The sequence below is a fragment of the Mustela erminea genome, chromosome 4, assembly GCF_009829155.1.
Source record: "Mustela erminea isolate mMusErm1 chromosome 4, mMusErm1.Pri, whole genome shotgun sequence".
Classification (NCBI taxonomy): Eukaryota; Metazoa; Chordata; class Mammalia; order Carnivora; family Mustelidae; genus Mustela; species Mustela erminea.
The window spans coordinates 22,708,665-22,717,213 of NC_045617.1; the positions used below are offsets into that span (position 1 = coordinate 22,708,665).

At 43.7% G+C, this 8,549-nt stretch overlaps 1 long non-coding RNA gene across 2 annotated transcripts; it reads right to left on the minus strand.

Moving 5' to 3' along the window:
- Positions 1-91: 91 nt before the first annotated feature.
- Positions 92-8,491, minus strand: LOC116588129. 2 transcript variants are annotated; one of them, XR_004284791.1, is made up of 3 exons: positions 8,076-8,491; positions 2,216-2,286; positions 92-201 (listed from the first exon to the last, which is right to left on the minus strand). It is a non-coding gene; the product is annotated as an uncharacterized LOC116588129 (long non-coding RNA). The 2 variants fall into 2 exon arrangements; XR_004284792.1 differs by having other exon boundaries at positions 8,067-8,491.
- Positions 8,492-8,549: the final 58 nt, after the last annotated feature.

Here is an 8,549-nt window from a genome sequence, read left to right on the forward strand (position 1 = left end):
GGCCCCAAGATGTGCGTTTCGTGTCTTGTGTGCTGTCCTGATCTGGATTTAGCCTTCGATGTTGACGATCGGTCTTCATTTTCCTCGACATCTCTGAACGTCGTGGGTAATTTTGATTTGGGGACACTGAATTAGACTCGAAGTCTTGAGTGTCAACGGCCACAGGTTATATGGTCTTGCTGACCTTTCCAGTTAGCTTTTCTAGAACAAAGGAAGCCCAGTACTGGTTGAATGCGGTAGAATGGTTTGTTCCACTTCTTTATTTCTCGAAGGCAACACAGTTGCTTCTCTAAGGTAAGTCAGGGCTGAATGCGACAGATGACAATGCTGGAGAATCTGTCCTTCTACTATCTTCTAATTCCCTAAGACAGAGTCACTGTCAACATTTAATCTCTGTGTGGTACGGTGGGTTCTTGTGTCATATTTAAGGGAGATTCAAAGGCATAGAAACTGAAAGTCTGTTGTAACTCAAAATGAATATAATAAAGTCAAAAAAGTACAGGATTATTTTAAAAATTTTAACTCAGCTTTTCTGAGAAACATGGATTTATTTTTTTTGGATTTACATATTTTTTAAAAGCAGGTTATTGAAAATTTAATTTAAAAGTCTAATGAAACTGGATCAAGACATTCAGCCCATAAATTCTGAATTTTTGTCAGCAGTGATACTTGTTTGATAAAGTTAAGACTCCGTTATCCTGGAATATAAGATTTTATTCAATATAATTTAAGTGTCAAATATACTCTACTGAATTCTAATCGATCCTGAAAGTGATCTGTGCATTGTGTCTGATAACTTTCTGGAGATGGGACCTTATAATCTATTTTTATTGCCAAGTAGGTTAAATCTCACAAAATGGACATCTCATTTTAAAAAGTAAATATCATCACCTAATCTTAAAAATAATCTGAACCTCAGAGCCTTAATAACCTGTCTATAACTGTGGTAGGATTTTAAATTTAATTGTCAAAAGTTGAAATTATATGTGGGTTAGGTTTTCAAGCCCAGTGTACTTTTTGAATACTTCGATTACTTTCTCTCAAGGGAACTGATAGAAAATTTTGGAAAAGAGAATGGGCACTAGTACCTGTAAGTTAACATAATGCTGGTGGAGAGTAGGGCTAATCTATCCTAAAATGAACTGGATCTTGAGATCAGTTACTTTCTTGCTTTAGGCATCTTTGATTTCTACCTGAATCAAGAAGGTTTTTTTTAGAGGTTAAGGTAATACATTTCTTCAGGTTTGAGGGAAGATGAAAGCATTTTTCCCCACATATTTGCCAAATTAGATTTGATTATATATAATTCACAAGATTTCTAAAATGTGTATCTTAACATGTATTAGCCAAAGTAATGTTTAAATCACCCCCTAGTGGAGCCTAAGATAAAATTTTTACAAATACAGTTATGACCTAAATGCTATTTCAGGCTCTTAGTCATTTAAACTATCTACTTTAACCTTATTCTTTAAAATGCAAAGTTTTTAGCGAGCTTTTCAAAGCTTACTGGCCCCCGGTTTCTGCTGGAGTACACGGTATTAACATAAATGAATTTTTAACTACTCAGTCTGGAGAGCTGGAAAATTATTCAGGAAATATGGTCACATAAGTCAAGCTTAACTAGCTTTGTGACAGTCTACCTCTGCACTAGGAGAAATAGAATGTGGACTACATGTAATTTTAAATTTTCTAGTAGCCGCATTAAAAATAAGGTGAAATTAATTTGAATAAAATGATTTAATCCAACTTGTGCCAAATATCATTTCAACATGTAATCAATATAAAAATATATTAATAAGATATTTTATATTTTTTCATATATTTTCTACTTAGTTCACAATTTGGATGCTAATGTTCTTTGGACTTACATGATCTGTATTTAGAGTTCATACAATCTACAATTGAAAACCTAGATTCACATACAGTTGCAGACATACTTAATTTTTTCCCAGTAACTGAAGTAATTACTGGTTTAAATTTATATTAAAATTAAAACCTGGGGCACCTGGCCAGCTCAGGCAGAAGAGCATGTGACTGTTGATCTCAGGATCGTGAGTTCAAGACCCACATTGGGCAAAGAGATGACTAAAAGAAAATACTGAAAAAAAAACAAAAAAAAACCCATCACCAGTTCCTCAGTCACACCAACCACATTGTGAGCTCTTGATAGCCCCATGTGTGGCTAGTGGGTTCTGTGTGTATGACACAGGCGTACCTGTTTCTAACTTGAGAGCCGGTCTCAGCCATAAAAGTATCTTCTGTCAGAGTTCTGGTTTGTTTGACCAGCTGTCAAAGGGAGAGGAGGAAATGAGAGCTTTATAAATGTAGCCTGTCTTTTGTGTCCCCGATACACATTCTGCCCTCTGAAATCCCAAATTCTAAAGGTCAATGTCTCTATACCCAAAGTAAATGTCATGTACATAAAAATGTTTTCTATTGTTTGAGAAATTGCCGGCTCAATGTTTCACAACTTATTTTGTACTAAACTTGTACAGTTTTTTAAATTGTTTTAACAAATGCAGAAATACAAAGTGTGCTTCATAGGATATAGAATATTATGCTTTGGGTTACTGAAATGCACATTCTCACTTTCAAAAGAAATGACTCTTTGGTAGAGGGCTCTTAGTAGAGGGCTAGACTTGGAAAGACTGGCGCTCCCACCATCAAAATGAGTTATTTATTCATTTGATTGCATCTGCTGCTTTTTTTTTTTTTTTTTTTTTAAGTACTTAAGGACCATGCCAGACAGGGGGCTTGAACTCATGACCCTGAAGTTGAGAGTCACATGCTCTACCGACTGAGCCAGCAAAGCACCCCTACATCTATTTCTTGAAACTTTCTACCTCTACTCTATTTTATGCAGTTGGTTCCTGGGATTCTAAGTGTTGTGAGCAACTAGTTAAATAATGCTGAAGAATATAGTGATTTTCTCATTACAGATGCTTACATTTAGGTTTTCATAAATTGGATAATAACGTCTGCCACTTACTGAGTCTTTACTACGGGCTGGGAGTGAAACCAAGTGTGGTAGGTCTGTATCTTATCTTTGTGCTTCTCCACTTTCTCCTGTGTCATGGCACACAAAGTAGGACTTACACGGCAGCCTGCGGTTAGGGAACTCCAGGGACCCCCCCAGTCATCACTGGTCTGTTGGCTTGCGAGGGCTGCCATGACAGAAACTACAGACTGGGTGGTTTAAGGCAACAGAAACACTAGTTTCTCAGTTCTGGAGGCTAAAAGTCCAAGATCAAGTTGTTGGCAGGGTTGGTTTCTTCTGCGGCCTCCTACCCTCCTTTCCTCCCTGTGTCTTCCTTCACGTGGTCTGCCCCCTGCGTGTTTTGTCCTAATCTTAGAAGGACACCAGTCACCACTGGATTCGGGTCCACCCTAATCCTAACAACCACATTTTCACTTAGTTGCCTCTTTAAAGGCCTTGTCTCCAAACACAGTCACATTCTGAGGTGCTGGGGGTTAGGACATCACCATGAATTTGGTGGGGGACACAGTTCAGCCCATAGTAACACATCTGGAACGAGGAGAGAAGCAGCATCCGGGGGGCACCTATACCCTGTGCTTCCGCACAGTCTTATTTTACTTAATCTTCATGACATTGTCCAGGGGTATGTAATGTGCCTATTTTGTAGATGAGAACATTGAGGCCCAAACAGATGAAGTCTCTTGCCCAAAGTCACATAGTAACTGGCAAAGCCAGACTGATGCACAGGGCCAGCAGAGCCCACTACACTGCTTCTACCAGATGGGCTTTCCATCACCAGTCTTTTGATACTTTAAGCTGGATTTCTATTTACATACGGTCTGCTTGATGTAATAGGAAATTTTTGACTAAAATTGAGAATCTGAGGCACCTGGCTGGTTCAGTCAGTTGAGCGTATATACAGCTCCTGATCTCGGGGTTCGTGGGTTCAAGCCCCATGCTGGGCATAGAGCCTACTTAAGAACTGATCTGTGTCTGACATTTTAGCACACAAACTTTTTACATAAAACAATAATTATAAAAGGTACATAGTCTTTGTCTTATGGAATGGTTATCATATTAATATTCATATCAGTATTTTACTACTGTTGGTTTAAAGCTTCACAGAAATTTGGGGCGCCTGGGTGGCTCGGTGGGTTAAAGCCTCTGCCTTCAGCTCAGGTCATGATCTCAGCGTCCTGGGATCAAGCCCCACATCAGGCTTTCTGTTCTGCAGGGAGCCTGTTCCCCCTCTCTATGCCTGCCTCTCTGCCTACTTGTGAGCTCTCTCTGTGTCAAATAAATAAATAGAATCTTTAAAAAAAAGCTTCACAGAAATTTACCTATTGGATGAAAGTTACTGCTAACTTGAAAATGCCTTAACATGAGCTTTTGTGAGCCTCTTTTTCAAACTCCTGACAGGATATTTTACATTTAGGGCAGACATTTTTTTGTTTGTTTGGTTTTTGTTTTTTGTTTTAGAGAGGGCGAGAGAGCATCAGAGCAGGGGAGTGGGGGAAGGCAGAGGGAGAGAAAGAATCTTAAACAGGCTCCATGCCCAGCTTGGAGCCTGATGCCCAGCTTGATCCCACAACCCTGAGATCATGACCTGAGCTAAAACCAAGAGTCGGTCACTTAACCAACTTAGCCACCAAAATACTCTTATTTGTTAAGCATTGAGGTGAATTGTTATCCTCACTTTCCAGACTGAAATAAGCCTAAATTCTTAAGAATTGAAAGAAAACTCTTGGTCTTTTGTAAACAGCAGGCTTGGAGAAATGACCCAAAAAAAAAATCCCCCTTGCTCTTTGTAAACAGCAGACGTTGAGGAATGACCTCTAAAAGATGCAGGAATGTCACTGTGATAGTTTATCTAGCTTTCAAATTCTTTGCACATAACTAAGCAACAAACACTTTTTTGGGCTGTAATATATATATAATATATGTTGTATATATATAACATATACACACACACTGTATATCTAAAATCATTGTCACTTAAAATGTACCACGTTAGGAGAGCTTTTTTTTTTTTAAGATTTTTTTTTTTTATTATTTATTTGAGAGAGCGAGAACACGGGAGAGAGAGCGCGTGCCTGGTGAGCAAGCCGGCGCGTGAGCAGAGAGGGGAGGGGCAGAGGAAGACGGAGGCAGGCTCCCCGCTGAGCAGGGAGCCCAGTGCGGCCCTGGATCCCACGGTCTGGGATCGAGATCTTGGTGGGGAATGCAGACGCTTAACCAACTGAGCCACCTGTGTGCCCTAGAAGACCTTTTGAATTAAAGTTCATTAAATCACATTTTCAACACAAAATGTAAGAACTTGAACACATCTAGGTAACTAACAAGACTTTGTAGTCTTTTTCTTTTCTTTTCTTTTTAACCTGAGTCTGAAAAGTACTATTATATCCAGTATGACATGCAAAAGGAGGGAAAAATTTGCAGGGGTCAAGTCAGGGAACTAACTTCCTTGGTCACAGAGTATGGGCTTATTATTTAAGTTTTAGTATCCACAGATTAGTATCCTAATATCCAGTAAATCATGTAAAATATGGGTTTGAAGATTTTCCAAATAAATAGTTTGGCTTTTCGTTTTCGTTTTTTTATCCTTGTTGAATGAGGTTAAACTGAAGCCTCCTCAGGCTAAACTAGAGTTCAAAACAAAACTCTCAACTTAAAAAGTCTCCCTCTCATGCGCTTCTAGGTGCCTTAGTTGGTTAAGCGACTGCCTTCCGCTCAGGTCACGATCCCAGACTCCCAGTGCCTGCATCGGGCTCCCAGCCCCATGGGGAGTCCGCTTCTCCCTCTGACCTTCTCCCCTCTCATGCTTTCTCTCACTCTCTCTCTCAAATAAATAAATAAAATCTTTTTTAAAAAATTAAAAAAATAAACACCTCCCTCTCAGATAATTCTAGTATGATTGAATGGCTTCTGGACAAATTTAACCCATAATCTTGCCTGGGCTCCTGCCAAGGCCTGAGCTGCCTTTTCTACCCCTCCCCCGCACCCCTTTCTCCACTGGAAGAGCCATCTATTTGGGCTCACCATGGTGCCTTCAGTGGCAAGCAGAGGGTCTTACTAAACGAATGGATATTGTCTTACTAAGGCAAATATTGTTATCTCTGCTTAAAATCCTCCTGCCAATTCCCACTGTGCTCAGAAGAAAATCCAAAATGCATCTTCCTCTTGGGCCTCTTCCCCATTCTCACTTCCAACCACACTGGCTTCCTTGCTGTTCCCCAAACACACTCAGCAATATCCTGCCTGAGAGCTGGAGGCAGGTGGTTTCTCAGGCTTGGAAGGTTTCAGCCTCTACTTCCTGGGACTAATGTCTGCTCATCTGTCAGCATTCAGTGTGTCACTTCCTCGGGGAGACCTTCCCTGACCATCTAACTGCAGTTAAGGTGCCCTGTCCTGTCTGCTCACAGGACTCTACACTTTGGACTCAGCTCATAATTACATTTACATCAGGAAGTGAGTCTGCCCGGTCACACTGCAGCCATAGCTCCGGGCCCGGGACTGTGGGTGTGCTGTTTGACCTCACGGACCTACAGGTGGCCATATTACAGGGTGGCTGAGACACGTCATCCGCAGGACAACAGACGACTTTGCTGAGACACAGAACCCAATGTGGGTCAAAGGAAATGGATCCTGTCTTAATGGCTTGGAGTTTAGGCCTTCGAGTCTGTACATTTCTTAGGGTCACCAGTATCGAATCACGGGATTTTAGAATCAAAATGGGCTGAGGAGGTTGAGTTCTTCAACTGCCTCCATTTAGAAATGGTAAGGCTGGAGCCTGCTGGTTGGTGACTTTGTCAGGGTCACATTAAGCTCGCGAAGCCGAGCTGGAAGTCTGCCCACACCTAACCCAGTCTAGACCGGGAGACTCCCCATTGCTCAGTGCTCCCACTGTGTATCTTTAATAGGCAGAGAGTGAAACTCCAAGTCAGCAGATTTTTGGCATTGAAGTCGTTATTGTCCTGTGATCTTTTTTAAAGACAAATTTTACCATTTATCCTTCAGAGGGCCACATAATCCTGTCCGGCTGCAAGGGCAAACAAAGTCACCGAGTCAAGGGCCAGATCCTCATGGTCCTTTGCAAACACAGGAAGTTGGGGCAGCCCATTGTTTACATCTGCTAATGAAAGGGAAAGGCAGGAGGGGGTTCTAGAAGCCTGCAACCCATTTCTAGTGGATTACAGAATACTTGTGACACTGTGTATTTAAGTATGGGTGTGGCTGGTTTGGGGCACATTTATTTCAAGCCAAATGACGAGTCACACTCAAGAGCTAGGAATGGCCCCGACTGGGAGGCTGCCCTAGTTTCCTGAGTGTGACCTGGCTGAATTCCCTGTCTCTCCAAGCAGAGAGCAGGCATTTCCCCTTGCCTGCCTTCCCCTGCCTGCTTCTCAGCTAGAGCTGGGAGCAGTGAGTCTTCAGGTGGAACGGGTCCCTGCGGGTTTCCAGGGGAAAACAAAGTGAGAATGAAGAGGAAGGGAGAACCAAAGGGCACCCAGCTCTTTCTGGTCCCTGGAGCTCAAGGAGAGGGACCCTCGCATTTATTCCTCTAATGTCTCTCATGTAACCGTGTCACTTCCTCTAAAAAAGAAACCGCTTCTTCTAATGCCAGCCTTTCATTTGGCCTGCTGGCTCCACAGGGGTGTGGTGGAGTGCACACGGACCTGGGCCCCACGCTAGCTAGCTCTGCCACTTGCTGCCTTTCATGCTGCAAGTTACAGAACCTCTGTGACCCTCAGTTTCTCTTCCAGTAAAATGGGTCTGTTGTGATCACTGAAATTATAGTTATACTCATAGTAGCTACTCCATACATGAGAACTGATGTCTTATTAACTAGCTGAATGACCTCGAGGACCTTCACATTCAGCCCTGTTTCCTTATCAAGAATTTGAGGAAGTTGATCCCAAAGATTCCTCAAGCCCTTTTCAGTATTGACAGTTTAGTGGGTCCTTTCTCCAAAGCCCGCTTTAATACCGGAGATCTGGACTCTCTCCCACACACCCCTCCTATTTGCCCTTTAGTAGCGGTCGAACCCCACCCTCACCCCCACCACACCAAGACCCCCTCGCCCTCTCACTTCTCCTACCGCTGTGGAAGCTGCCAACTGCCAAGTTCCCGGAACTTTAATCCGTGCCCAATGCCCTCAGCCCGGGTCTAGGGGCAGACTTGTCTCAGGGGAGCCCGAGTCTGGATCCATCGTGGGAGCCCGGGCCGGGCCGGGCCGTGGATCGCCTGGTAAGAGAGGTGAGGAGAGCACCTACGGACCCGCCAGCTTCTGCGAACTTCTTGCCCAGCCCGAGCGCCCCCTCCGCCCAGCGCTCGGAAGCGGCTCGCAGAGTTGGTACCGCGCAGGAGTGGGTGGCCTCGCCCGCCCGGGATGGGCTAGGTCCGCAGACTCGGGTGCCGGGATGCAGCCGCGGGCCGCGCTGCGCCCTCCGGCGCCGCGCGTCCGGGAACCCGGGCTCCTGGGTCTCCGCCAGCCACGCCCGGGTTGCCGACCCCCAAGCGGAACCAGGCGTCGGCAGCGCCACGCCCTCGGGCACCACCCAGCAGACGTGGG